This window comes from Alligator mississippiensis, unplaced genomic scaffold (assembly GCF_030867095.1).
Source record: "Alligator mississippiensis isolate rAllMis1 unplaced genomic scaffold, rAllMis1 scaffold_61, whole genome shotgun sequence".
In the NCBI taxonomy this organism is placed as follows: domain Eukaryota; kingdom Metazoa; phylum Chordata; order Crocodylia; family Alligatoridae; genus Alligator; species Alligator mississippiensis.
In genome coordinates, this window is record NW_026775411.1 from 79,953 (window position 1) to 94,548 (window position 14,596).

Here is a 14,596-nt window from a genome sequence, read left to right on the forward strand (position 1 = left end):
ACTCCGCCACCATATCCCTCAATTGTTGCAACGCCGCATCCCCCTCCTCTCCCTCTTCCCCCTTCTTTCCTTCCATCTCCAACTCCTCCTCCTCCAGCAGCCCCATGACTGCCTCTTCTATCTCCTCTTTACCCTCCTCCTCCCCAGGTCTTTCCTCCACCAGTGTTTCCTCCACAATCATCTCTCCTCCCTCCTCCAGCCCACCCAGCTGTTCCTCTTCCCCCATTTCTCTCTCCTCCCCACCCCGCTCTTCACGACGCCCCGCCATCCGCACTCTATTTGCGTAAGAAGAGGGGCACATCTGCTGTATGTGTCCCTCCTGCCCGCAACCTTTACATACAAAGCTCTCCTTACACAATTGAGCTGTGTGCCCCAGCCCCCTGCATCGATAACACACCGTGAGCCGGCAGAACGCCGCCAGGTGCCCCTCTTGCCTGCACCGATTGCACAGCTTGGGCTGGTCATGATAAACCACATATCCCCTACGCGGCCCAACTTGCACCGCTGAAGCCAAGTGCTTAACCGCCCCTGGGCTCCCCACCACCTCATGGAGCACCACCTTTGCCCTCCATGCCCCGGTCCAAATCCCCCACCGATCATACTCTTTTTCCACAAACGTCACCTTCTCCACCCTCTGCTCCAACCATCTTCTCACGTCATCCTTATGCAACATGTCTGAAAACATCTTAGTATACAGCACTCTCTCCCGTGCCGTCTGCCCCATATCGAACACCAACCCCTCCAGCTCCCCTCGTTCCAATGCCTCCTCATGCGCCTTCCAAAAGGCGGCATAACATTTCTCAGTCTCAAAAGTCACGTTCCAGACCTTCCTGTTGTCGAAGGCCACCACGCAGTGCATGTCCCTCGGATTCGCTTTGAGGGTCTTAAAGAGGACCTCGGCCATAAAGTCTCCGCGCCTCAGAGTCTTGTTCCCCTCATACCCCTCAAAGGTGAGGGTTACCTTCACCCTCCATTTTGTCCCCTGGCCTCCATTTTCCGCCTCTTCAGGGTCCGCCGCTCCTGCCGCCTCCTTCTCTTGCCCCGGGGCCTCCCAGTGACTCCCTTCCGCCGCCAACGCTCCTTTCTCTTCAGGGGTCTTTTTCCCCCCCACTCCCGGCTGGACCTTCCCATGCCGTCCCACGAGGCTCCACCCCTCCTCCTCTGGACCCTCTCCAGGTTATCCGCATCCCTCTTGAAGTGCGGCACCCAGAACTGCACACAGTACTCCAACTGCGGTCTGACCAGCACCCGTTAGAGGGGAAGTATCACCTCCTTGGATCTGTTCATCATGCATCTGCTGATGCATGATAAAGTGCCGTTAGCTTTTCTGATGGCTTCGTCACACTGCCAGCTCATGTTCCTCTTGGAGCACACACAAAAAATCAGACCTTTGGGTCATGACAGCTTATAGCGATGGAGTACGGCCAGACTACTCGGGTGTGATGTATCAATATTTAAGGGAGGGCAGAGCAACACCGTACTCAGAAATCATTGAACACTTGTTAAGGTAGCTGGGAGGTTAGTATAAAACTGTCTGTCCGAGCAGGCCCATAGAATGTAGGAGGTGCGGAATTTCTTCAGCGTGTCACTCATGGCACCTGTGGCTAACGCTGGCGCATTGCGGTACCCTTGCGGGCAGACTGTCCACTTATACATGGTGCCATTGACACACATGTTCAACACCCCTTGGGCATCGTTGATTGGAATGGAGAAGAACATGTCTTTGAGATCAAGAGTTGTCCCAAACCACATGTCCTTTTGAAATTGCCAAATAAGCATTGGGGCAGCGTAGATGGACTAGGTTGCGTGAGCGGTTGGCATCGCCTATTAGCTTTGCGATAATCGACCGCTAGTCGGACCTCGTTAGGCTTTCCTGGCTTTGCGATTCCCCATCCCGGTGAGAGTCGAGTGCTGGCTGTTATCGGTTGAATGCATTTTTGCTGTTCAAGGCGTTGCAGAAGTTCAGCTAGTACCCCCTTCAAAGGATCCTTGGTCGGGATTGGCTTCTAACGCCATGTCGATATATTGCAGAGGGTAGGTTGGTGTTGATCGGGCTCAGCAACGGAGAGTGGGAGGGCTTGTAGTATCTGTTCTTTTAGCTGCAGTGCCTTGATGCCGGGAATGCCTAGGATGTTTATGCCCCCTAGGACTGCCTCAAGCGGCTTGTTGTGACTGACTACCCAGAATTTGGCTTTTGCGGTAGCTGCTGTTGCGTTCAGTCCTTGCACCATGATGGTTTTTGAGGTTTTTTCATGAGGTGTCGTAGGGGTTATAACATTGACTTGTGCCCCTGTGTCAAGGAGGAAAGAAATCTTGCGCTGCATTGTGGGGTTAGCGGGGTTATAGACAATGAGGCTGGTGTATGGACGTGAGTCCAGGGGGTCAGGCTTGGAAGCATGGCCACCAGTTCGACCGGCGGCCATTACTCGTTTTTTGGCTTTTCGTTGTACTTAAAGCCCAATTTCTCGGCAAGTGCCTTCTGCCCTTCGTCCCTTGGGGCGCGCAGTTGCTGTTTGGTGAGGCCGGACTCGTTCAACAGGAACCAGAACATAGCTTTTTCTCTCGCTGTCCTCTCTAGTGGTGGCTTTGGTTCCAGTTGAAACGGCCCATCGCAACGTTCAATAGGGCACGCTGAATTTGGGTCCGGTTCTGTGGCCCAATGCACGCTCTTTGAGGACCTGGCTGTTTTTATTAGGGCCTGAAGACGTCCGAGTTGACTTAGGATGTTTCCGGCTTGTTGGCCCACCTGTGGGGTGAGGAGAAGGCGGAGGGTAATAGCATGAGACCCTCCGTAAACCTCTACGCAGGCCTCCATGGCCTCCGGAGTGGTGGGGACCGTTCCGGGGTTTGTTAAGTATCGGTGTGGCCACGGTCCGTTGGCCTGTTGCGCTGTTAATCCCAGTGGTCGGTGTCCGGGTTGCCAAGTGCAGTGTGACGTTCCAATAATGGCCAATAGCAACTGCTCAGCTGGTGTTGGTTCTGGCCGTCCATCATGCCACACATGGGACTTTTGTGCAATCTGTCCTGCTACAAGCGATGGCAGTGGGATATTCCAAGCAGTGTTCCTTTGCACTGATCCAAGATCAGTAGCATGTCCCCCACTCCACGCCGCTTGGCGGGTGAGGAAGCAGGCCTCTTCTAGGTCCAGTAATTCCGAGCCAAATTCGACCACTAGTCGACCGAGCCAAACAGCTAAAGTCTCTCCAGGTTTAATTTTTGATTCTTTAAATAGCTCTTGCATTTCAGCTCGATTGCGGGTACGAAGCGTAGTGGTTGCTTGGATTTGGCCCTGTGGATTAGTCGTATACTTAACTATGCTTATGGGAAGGGCCTGTGTCGGAGGAGGCTCCGGGGGCGGAGTGGGCAAAACAGGATATAATGACTCACTGCCCTTTCTTCCGTTTTCATAAGGAGGTGGTGTGGATTCTGCCGGCGGGGCTACCGGCCCTGGAGCCGCCTCGCTCCTCCCCAGCTCTAGGGCGGCGCTGGAGGGAAGCTGGTTTTGGTTGCAGTTACAAAAAGGGGGTGGAACCGTTGGGGACGGCGCCTCCCCAGGGGCGGGGCCATCACCTGGATTCCCGCCTGTTCTTTCAAAGCTCCGCCCTTCTTTTCCGGGTCCTCCGGGCGACTCACTTTTTTCTCGGTGCCATTTTCTAGCGGCTGCTTAAGGGGTTCCGCCGCTGCTGCTTCTGCTGCGGCCTTGCCTACAGTTATTAACTGGCTGCTTAGATTTTCAATATCACGCGTTGCATTGACAAATGCGCGGAATAAAACATTAATCATTTTTCCCTTGTCCCATTTGGGGCCTGCCCATTTGGTCGCGGTGCGGCCCTCCGTCTCTAAATTTTTACGGAGCTGAGTGAACAGTTCGTGACTGCGTGACTGGGGTACCATGGTCGGGCAGTTAAACTTGTCGGGAGGTGTTCCTTCCCCGCCCTCCCCTACGTGGCGGATGCAGCAGGCAAACTCCTGGGGAGGGGTCGGGTCCGCTACGCTCGCCGCTTTTACCCGATGTAGGGACAGGATTCCCGCTTCGTCCCATGGTCTATACATGACCCCTGTTCTGCCCACAACACAGCCCAGGGCCCTTACATCGAGCTTAGCACTCCACTCTTTTCCTTCTCCCGCTTCGCCCCTCAGAGAGAAATGACCGGTAACTGCGTTTGGTCCTGTTCCCCCAGCCTGATGGTAGGCAATGTGTGCCCATAGATCATCCGAATCGGACGTCAGGCGCTCCCCACTGCGCCATGGGCAGTTTTTAACTAATTCCAACTCCCTTGCGTCTTCCCCGTATCCCATCCTCGTCGCCATGTCGCCGCCGAGAGCCGCGGCGCGGGGTTCGGGGCCTTAGGAGCCCTAGTCGGCGGGCGGGTACTTGTGACACTTGGAGTGGAATCAGGTACTGACGCGTTTTGGTTAAGCAAAAAGATAGTTTACTTACACTGCTCGTACAGCGCAGGTCAGAAGCTTGCTTCGATTACAGTTGTAAACAAAACTTGGGGCGGGCAGAAATTACAGAGTTCGTTTGGTCGGTCTGCAGATGTGTCGGACGGCAGTTGTCGGGTTACGTCTAGGTCTAGGTTGGTGACGGGGAGCAATTAGAGGTTGATCAGGCCCCTAAGTTCTTCTCTAAGACACACGCGGAGTTTGCTAGGCTCCACAGCGGGCTCAGAGCTCTCCAGGAGATGTATGTGGAGTTCTCCAACTTGGGCGGAAACTGCTTCAACCTCTTATATGGCTAGCAAGCCAATCGCTGGCCGCCAGGTAGGAATGATTTAGAACAGTCCAATAGTGGGGTACGAATTTACCTAAGATTGGCGGGAACTTTTTCTAGGTCATTAATATATAGTCACTGGGCTCTGGAGTTTTCCACTCGTGACCTACTTACATGACCTACTTACAAAATGATTGACAGACTGTGCCCTCTGTATCAAACTATGGGATTCTCCGCTGTGCTATAGGCATATGAACAATGGGTTGTGACATAGCCCTGTGACTCAGGTTACATGCACGGGCAAGAAAGGAGCTGTGCCCATTTTAAACATCTAGTAAACCAGTTTTCTCCAGGAATTTGTTGAAGGCAAGGATGTAATAACTCACTAGGGGACTGGATGTATCAGGACAAAAAATGGCTTTCAGCCAATCCTGGAGGAGAGGGAGGCTGTACTGTGCTGCACCAGAATTAATACTGTGATGCTGACTTTACACAAGTCATCACAAATTCCTGGTGCAGAGGTCGTAGATGTTTTCAAGCAGGATGGATTTCTGGGAGTGGATCTGGCCTGTGTCGTCCCTCTGGGTTTCTGGGCACCGGTCAGTGTACGGGTGATGCTCCCAGTTCTTTCTTCTGTTTCATTTGGCCCTGACTTCAGACAGCTGGACACGTCAGCGCTGGATCTCTAATTGTCACTCTTCCCCAACTGCACCCATGCCATCCCAAAGGGGAATAGAGGTGTGCTGACTCCTCCAGGTAATCAAGAGGGGGATTCTCCTAAGAATCAAGGGTATGATGTGGCCTCTAATATTTAAAAGCTTTGTCTTGGTGTGAATCGGTGTAGCAGAGAATTTACATTGAAATTGTCATCCAGAGTGAAAACGCATCCAGTAATAAATCTAGACAGCTCTTCCACATCACTTAGCAGGATACTTTTGTACACGGCGCCTTTGTTGTTGTTCACTCTGCTCCGGATGATACGGGCGTCTCCGTTCTGCTGGGAGTAAGGTGCAGACCAAGCAGGTGTCATGGTGCACTTATCAATCTTGGGAGCAGAGGTGGAGGAAGGAGGAGGTGATGGTGTGTCCATGGAAGGTACAGAGGAACAAGAGGAGGAGCATTCAGAGAGGTAGTTAATGAAAAATAAATGAAGGGAAAAGTCACAAACATGATGGAAGCAGTAGGGATGAAAGAGCAGAACTAGAAGCAGGTATTTTGGGTCTATGCCTGGTTCTTGAATGTTGTTAGTGGTGGTGTCCTACCTACAGGAGTAACTTAGTTTGGTATTTGCAATGAAGTATTCATATTTAGTATTCCATCTACAATTAACACCCCTGAAACATGAAAGACATCGATTTTTGCCATTTGAAATGGGTATTTAGTCGATCTAATAAAAGACAGCGCTTTTACCCAAAGAACATTGCCTGCTGAAAGAAACGGTGGTGTTCCCGACTGTGATAAAGAAAGGGTGACCAAATGCCAGTATGGTAGATAAAAAAATGACATCGGAGAGGCTTGATCACCCTCACCGAGGTCCTGCGTCCACGGCTCCCTTCCCCCTGGACGCCCCTATATCGGTTAACTGCATCTCTTGGATGCGAGACGAGCTCTCGGGTCCCCTACGGTTTGGTTTGTGTTTTGGAAGTTATTGTAAAAGGGAACTGCCGGCGCGGAACTGTGAACGGAGCATTTACGTGCTCCACGGGGTAACTCTTACTGATGGTGCCTACACTCTGCATCGACAGCGCGAGTCCCTGTACTTCCGTAGTGTGAGTAAAGCATTCATTTGTTATATTGCCTTCGGGTTCTTCTTGGGCGGGAAGAGTAAAGGAAAAGGGAAACGAGATTCCAAACCCTTTCGTCCCCGGCCTGCTCGGATCCAGGAGTAAATCAATCACACCCCTCCCCCGCCCCCTGCCCCCGTATCTGTACCACACCGACCACACAATGCGCTTTGCTCAGGAGGGAGCTCCTGCAGAGCAGACGTGCCCACTGACCTTTCTCTGCTCTTACCTATCGGGCAAGGTTCTTCACCCAAGGAAACGGGCTCTCTTGTGATATGAAAAGTAAACTAATATTCAAAACCATTGGAAACTCGGCTTCCATGTCCTGTAATCCTTTGTGTTTGCAGATTCCTCTGACTCTTGCCCAGGTGGGGAGGGGGCCTTGGGACATGGGGAGGAGGGCAGGGTGGCCCAGGATGCTGGGAGCGGGGGATATGCCCTGCTGCCTCTTGCCCAGCCAGAACTGGCGGGGGCCAGGGGCACAGTGAAGTGCAGCTTGCTCCGGGCTGATGGGGGCAAGCAGTAGCAGGGCATAGACCCCACTCCCAGCACTGCCATGCCCACATCCCATGCCTCCCTGCCCTGGCTGGGTAGGTGGCAGCAGGGCATCGCCCGCCGGTTGCCCAGCCCGGGTGGGGGGAGTACAGGATGCAGGTGGGGGGCAGTGCAACTCGACCTTGGCTGCCAGGCACCTGTCACTGCGTCTGGCCCATCGCATGGGCCTGGCCCACCTGAGTGTGGCACTGTGTGCTTTCGGGTGGCTCTGGGTCACTTGCGCAGTCACTCAGGACCTTGTGCCGCTCTACTTGTTGAGCTGGGATGGGTCCTGCATGCATGAAACAGGCCCAGCCCAATGGTGCGTGGTGCCCGTGCACACTGGACGTGGTCCGGCATGACAGGCGGTCTCCGTGAGTGGGCCCAGGTGATGTGGCAGAGAAGCTGCCAGTGCCGAGCCGCGCTGCTCCGTGCCGCGTGGGGGGATGTGCCAGGAGGTCCCAAATCCCCCAGTGCTCACTGCTGCTCCCAGTGGGATGTGCGTGCAGGTATCTGGGCCTGGCAGGGGGGGAAGGCTGTGGTCCTGGGGGCAGCAGTCCATGTGCAGGTTGGGGGCTGTGCCCTGTTGGGGGGCAGAGGACCCACCCTTCCTGAGCAGCCCCCTCACACAGTCCCCACTCACCCGCAGTCCCCCCACAATCCACCCACACCTACCCCCTCTATTCAAAGAAAATACCACGGGAGGGTGTTATCTAGAAGTTCTTCGCCCACTGATGCGACGATCAGTCTGCACAATGTGAGTTTCTATGGTGAAGGAAAGTATATATGCAAAGTAACTACATTCCCATTGGGAAATACACAATCGTTAACAATTGTAACTACTGGTTGAGCCCACTGTAAGTTTTACCAAGGGGCCAAATTCTCTAATAGATGATGGAAAGTGGGCAGTGGCAGCCATTTGTACAGCAGCCACTGGGAAACCCGTTGCAGATATAATTTGGGAAGGAGACTGGTAAAATGGAGTGTAGTTCAATTTCCTTTCCAAATAGAACGGTAACAGTTATAAGCCGATATAAGATCATTCCCACTAAATTTGCGAGGGGAAGACGTATAACTTGTATCGTGAAACACCCAGCTTTAAACAAAGAAATAAGATACTCTCACGTACTAGACATCCAATATGCTCCTGAAGTGTCAATAACTGGCTATGATAAAAATTGGTTTGTTGGACAAAGAAATATTCAGCTTAAGTGCAAAACTAATTCCAATCCACCACCTCTAAAGTTTACCTGGGCCAGATTAGATGGACAATGGCCTAAAGGCTTACTGTCTGTAAACAATACTCTGCATTTCAATAGCCCACTAACCCACAATCATGGCGGGACTGACATTTGGAGGGTGACAAATTCCCTTGGTCAAAGAAGCAATCAAAAGACTATTTACGTATTAGATCTCTCCACCATCACTACCACACGATCACCCACGGTTTCATGGTATCCTTCAACTAATAGCATTACGGGTTTAGCGTCAACATTAACCTTAACAGTAATGCAGGGACGCAGTCGGGGTACCATCATCGGTAGTGCAGTAGGGGTAAGTCTCTTTCTAGTACTGGGAAGTATTTTAATTGGCATTGTCTGCTATGGGAGAAGACGGATGTTTCGCAACGAGTACTTCGTTATGAACCGCATTTCACTAGCTAATAAGAGAAGGGAGTCGCAAACAGATGTTCTCCCATCAGATGATGACCAACAGTTGTTGTTCTATGTATAAGTTATTGTATTTTGTAGTTTGTTAAAAAGACCAGTCTGTAGAAATTGTTTGTTTGTATATATATGTGTGTGTGTGTGTGTGTGTGTGTTGGTTGCTTGAGCTTTGTAACGCCAATGAGTCCTTAAATGAAAAATTCCTTATAACATGCTCATGTGTCTAAAATCCCAGTCGTGCCGTCGGCAAGGGGGCATGTCACAACCCAATGATTTTGGTGCCTCGGCACGGTGGAATTTTCCCGCCACACGAGAGTCTCTTGCACAGCAAAAGTTTTCTGTTGCAATAGAAAACTCTGGTGCAAGAGAGTTCCCGCCATTCGTATGCAAATTTGTGTCCCACTATTGGCCAGTTCTAAATTATTCTTATGTGGCGGCTAGCGATTGGCTTGCTGGCCGTATACAATTCTGTGCGACTTCCGCCCACGTCGGAGAACTTGGAGCACGCTGCAGAGTGACTTTGAAGATTCCTGACTCGTGGCTGAGCTAATCGATAGCCTGATCAACTATCGATTTTTCTCCCCGTCGCCGAGCGCCATCCCTCGACGTACCCTTTTTCCTGCATGCCTAGTTCGTTTACGGATTCGCTGGCCTGAGTCTTGCCAGCTGGAGCAACTCGTGTAATTATTTAAGCAACCGGACCACCTGCGTGGCCCAAACACCCGTCTTCAGGCTCTCTCCCTATGCCTGAAGAAGGGTGTTTGCGCATAAAAGCTTGCAAAGAACAATTTTCCAACTATTAGTTGGTCTAATAAAAGATATCGCATTTACCCAAAGAATCTTGTCTCCCTCTGCCTCTTCTCATGTATTGCAGTCTCTCACCCCTTGCAGGTTCTGCTTGGAAATGTAAATGTAGTTCCCTGCTGTCTGGTTATGCCAGCTGTTTAAGCAGCCTAGTAACCCTACCCTGCTCCCTCAGGTCACATAGCTCCAGAATCAGCTAAAGGCCCCACATTTGTGATAACTCTGCCAGGTCTTTTCCAACAAAACTGTGGAAAGGAATGTGTTATTCTACAGTCAGAAGACACCATCTAGCATAACAGCTTGATGGGGGATGAGCTTTCATGGGAACAGAGAGGAATTTTCACGGGCTAGCATCAATTGTTCCTGTCCTAAATCACCACTTGCTCCCCTCTGAAAAGGACCTTACCTAGTGGCAGGCCAACCTTGTGCTCTTAACTGAGATTTTCCCATAATAAAAAAAATCTCCAGTTGGTCACTCACAGTTTTTTTTCCTTCCATTCAGACAATTCAGTGGCTGGAAATCCTGCAGAGGCTCTGCTTGCAGGACAGTGTGGATGTTCAGCACCGTGGGCTGGTTGTTGCTTACAACCGAATCAGCGCTGACAAAGAACTCGCCAAAAAGTTGGTAGAGAGCGAGATCCTGACAGTCGTTGGCAAACAAAAAGATGACCCCAAAATACAGCATGCTCTTGACGCAGCTCGTGAGTGCCTTGTGAAGTGCACGGACTATGGGCTGATCAAACCGCTGTCACGGGCATGAGGACGTCATTGTCTATTGAGAAACGGCAAGGAAAGGGAGGCCACCAGGAGGTCTGGGAGTCTTCCAGATCTGCATAAGGACACTCAGTCCCATGGCCAAGGCTTTACTGAGCACTGGCTTTGTGTGTTTTGTCCTGAAAGAAGGTAAAACGTAATGATATCTAGGTACTGCAGATAGCTTCAGTGCCAGGATGCAGCAAATTTCCAGGGAAAGAAGCAATATGGGAAGCACATTGAACAGCTCCTGCTTCAGGACGTCTCAAAAAGGATAAAGAGAACGAGTGGACTTTTTTCAAAAATGAAAATTCTTCATTTCAGCAATTCCTAGCAGTGGAAGAACAAGCACAAGGTTTTATTTCCTCACATCAGATGTTCCGAAACTAGTTCAGATTTGTTATTTAAAAATGATCGTTTCTTCTTTTTAATTGGAATGCAGGCATTTAGCGTGCGAGAGCACTGGGCGGGTTCATAATAAACAGCATCTTTGCTCTGTGGGTTCCTTGCAGTCTCCCTTTGATTTAATACGAGTCTTTGTTAGTCAGAATTTACTGAGGGGAAAAGAAGTGAAGACAGAGCTTGCACTTTTTCACCTCAGAAATAGGCAGTGCTGTATTGTCCTCTGATTATTCGTCCAATAATACGAGTCACTGATTAACACCTAGATAAATCTCGGAGAACACTTTAGTCTGTGCAGAGACAGTTGCGCATGCAGAGACATCATGCACGACTAGAGACTATGCTAGAAGGTCTGTCCGTAGGTAGTTAGTACTGTGAAAAATTTCTAAAAGCTCTGCAGAAATAAGGATTCACAAGGGAAGTGGATTCAGCTAGTGCATACGGAGCAATGTGGACACACACTTTTGGTATAGTTGTAGCAAAAAAGAAATAAATAAATATATCGTTCCTTCATAGAAAAGACCTTATGTACCTCCGTACAAGACATAACGCTGCTTTTTGGCTCTGGGTGCCAGGCATGATAGAAGGTTAGGAGAGACTTCCTGCTCTGCAGAGACTGGGTTGATACTAACACAGTGATCCTTTCCAGGCGGGACAAGTCGAATTCACACATCCTGGTCCAGCTGTCTCCTTTCTGCGCTATAGTAATTCTCAGGCAAGAACAGTCGGTGTGCAGGGAAGTAGGAGAGCAGATAGGTGAAAAAAGCAGAGTCTGTCCGAGAAGTCACTGAAAGGTGGGCAGCAATGGGCTGCGACCGCTGCTTCTGTGCTATGATCCATTTTATTACCGCCTCGTCCACACCCCATGTGTGCAGCCCGTGCTCCTGACTCTGCTGCCTGACACCTGCATTGTAAGCCAGGCCATTGTCTCTGTGACTCGTCTATATTGTGCCTCCACAATTCTTCATTATTACAAACCCTAGGTGTTCCTGTTGTATAAATTAAAAATAATTAGGGGCCAGCCCTTGGAGAAAGCTGTCGATCTGTGTGACCTGTAGTACTGAGGCAGTCTCTGCTGAAATGGTGCAGGTTATGTAAGTTATGGGTTTATTCAGTAAATATCGGAAGTGTTCTGATAACGGCACTTATGGCGTGTGAACCACCAGAAGAGGACTAAGCTACGTTGACACGAGACCAGAATATCCACCCACATGTTTAATAGGCTTTTTGATTCTGACCTAGCTTTGTAAAATGTACTTATTCCCTCAGCATCACACCTTGACTTGACTGGCCTCATCTCTCCCAGGTGTCTAGATGTAGGGCATCCCTATAAAATAGTGACACCCTGAGCAGGGATCTTCTGTCCCTTCCTACCAGAACTGTCCTCCCTCTGTTCAGCTCTCTACACCTGCTTATTGCCCTACCCCACTGCAAACAGGCCTCGTTCAGTCTCATGTGCCACATAACTCTTCTGATTTCCTCTGCCTGAGAAGGTCCGAGAAGCCTGGCAGAGATGCAGCTGAGCCCAATCCTGCTGCCGGGCCAACTCAGACCAATTCTGCCGCTCTGTGTTTGTACGCTGTCCCTCAGCTGAAACCTGCATGGCAAGCATGTCTTTGCTGGTGCAGTTCCTGGCAATCCTGTATACTCGTATCTTTTGATTTCCCTTTTGATCATGGCTACTCTTAAAAGAGACGGACGATAGGTAGGTAGAGGTGGACCTCAGGGGGGAAATTACGGATAGGTCCTCAGTGCTGAGGCAAGAAGGGAGGCTCTCTAGTTTCTTACCCCTGCCCTGGACTATAGCTCCAAGGTTCTCTATTTAATCTCACTCTGGCTCAAAGCTTGGCTTAGTTTTAATTTATTCAACAAGCAGCCTGAGAGCTTTGAACACAGCATGTCAGAGTTATCTCACCTCACGCTGAAAGGAAAAGCCTCTGGAAATTTTGTGGTTATAAATTTTGCCCAAATTCACCAAAAACACATTTAATGCCAGAACCCACCTAAGCTGGTAGACTCAATTGATGGATCACCCATATCAGCTGCACCACTTCCATGTGCGAGAGCTCCTCTGGGAGCAAACAGACAGGGCCGTAGGGAGAAGCTCCAGTTCAGACTCACCAGTCTGCTCACTCCCTACCCTGTCGTTCCTCCTTGCTCCTTGTGCATGAACCAGTGGTGCACTGGCAGGCAAGAGAGATTTGTCTTAACTCCCTCTGCAGTGGGCAGACTTGCATGTCCTCACAGGAACTTTGCTTTCCCGCGCTGACAAGAATATCCTCAATCCCCAGTGGAATCACCACCCCACGCAGAGAAGCCAGTACAGTGTCCAGCTACATTTTTGATGCTTTAAAAATAGCAGTACCTCGTTCTTGATGAAAATAGCAGGACTTCGTTCTTGATGAATGTAAAGCAAAATGTTCTCCTGCCCCACAAACCTGGATCCAGTGGCTGAGGTTCCTTTGGGGCCCATTTATGCACTCTGGGCTGGAGATAAGCATACTGGGGGAATATATCCAGAAAAATCTAGACAAAGGATTTATCCACCCACCCATCCAGGTCTCCAGCTGGGGCTCTAATCTTCTTTGTTCCTAAGAGGGGGGATCCCTCCACCGCTGCGTGCATTATAGAGCTTTTAACAGCGCAACTAGCCACAATTGTTATCCACTGTTCCTTATGAATGAACTTTTTAAGCAACTCAGACTGGCCACAATATTTTCTAAGTTAGATTTACAAGGGGCCCTGTGGCAGGGCACTGTTGGTGCCTGCTAAGATCAGAGCAAAACAGCCAGCAGGTGCTTGATTGCGGCAGCCAATTTTTAGATCCCTGGCTGCCGATATAAATAGAATAGTTGGCTGCTGGCAGGCAGGCAGCAACATTGCCTGGCTGCTAGTATCACCTTGGAGGTAAGGGAGGAGCTGTAGGGGATGGCTAGGAGGCTCCTGGTCCTGGGCGTGACCTAAAACTGCAGCCTGCTGGGAGTGGGTGGCCTGGTGGGGCTTTCAGTGGCACGGGAGCCCCCAGAAAATGCCAGGCCATTTACCACCCCAGTGAAAGGTGGGTAGGGGTACCTTAATAACCCTAGCTCCCACAACTGGGTGGGTTACCCCATAAAAGGGTCAGGAAGGTGAACCTGAGAGAGAGGGCTATAGACTCATAAGCCTGACTTAGACTCCCTCGACTGGTCAATGCTGGGGCCAGGACCAGAAGGGTCGAAGGGCCGGGGCCCACCGCGGGGCATGCCCAGAGCTGAGGGGCTGGGGTCCTGAATGGCCTTGGAGGTGAGGCTAGGGCCTGTGTGGCCAAAGGTCCTGTGGGGACCATGCCCGAGAGGGGAGATAGCTTCAGGGAGCTAGGTAGCTTGAATGAAGGCGGGGTAGGCCGCCGGAATGGAGGGATCTTAGAGGGGTCCTGACTGGAGGATTCTGGGGCCCAGTGTGGGGCTGGTGAGAGTAACATCAGCGGATGCCATTTGCAAGGCATGGGCTGTGGTGTAGGGGAGGAACAGAGCTGTAGATAGCGCCCCCGGCATCAGGGCAAGAAATGGGCAGCCTCCCACTTAATTAACAACGTACTTAAATGTCATCAAGGTGTGGTGGGCGAGAAAGCAGGCGGTTGGCCCAGAACAGGTGGGCGGGGCATTAGTAGATCGACCCCCCAGAAGGCTCCCTGTTACAGGCCCACAATTTAGTCTGAATGCCAGAGAGGGACAAATGGAAAACCATTTTGTGGACCTGTTATGGGCATGTTGAATATATGGCCATGCCTTTTTTTGGCTTTGTAATATCTTTGCTGTATTCCAGCATTTTGCTAATGGCACTTTTTGGGGCATGCTGGATCAGTTTGTCATAATCTACCTAGACAACATTTAATTTTGTTTCTGATGACCCAACCCATCATGTAGACAGGTTTTACAGAGGCCCCAGGAAAACCATTT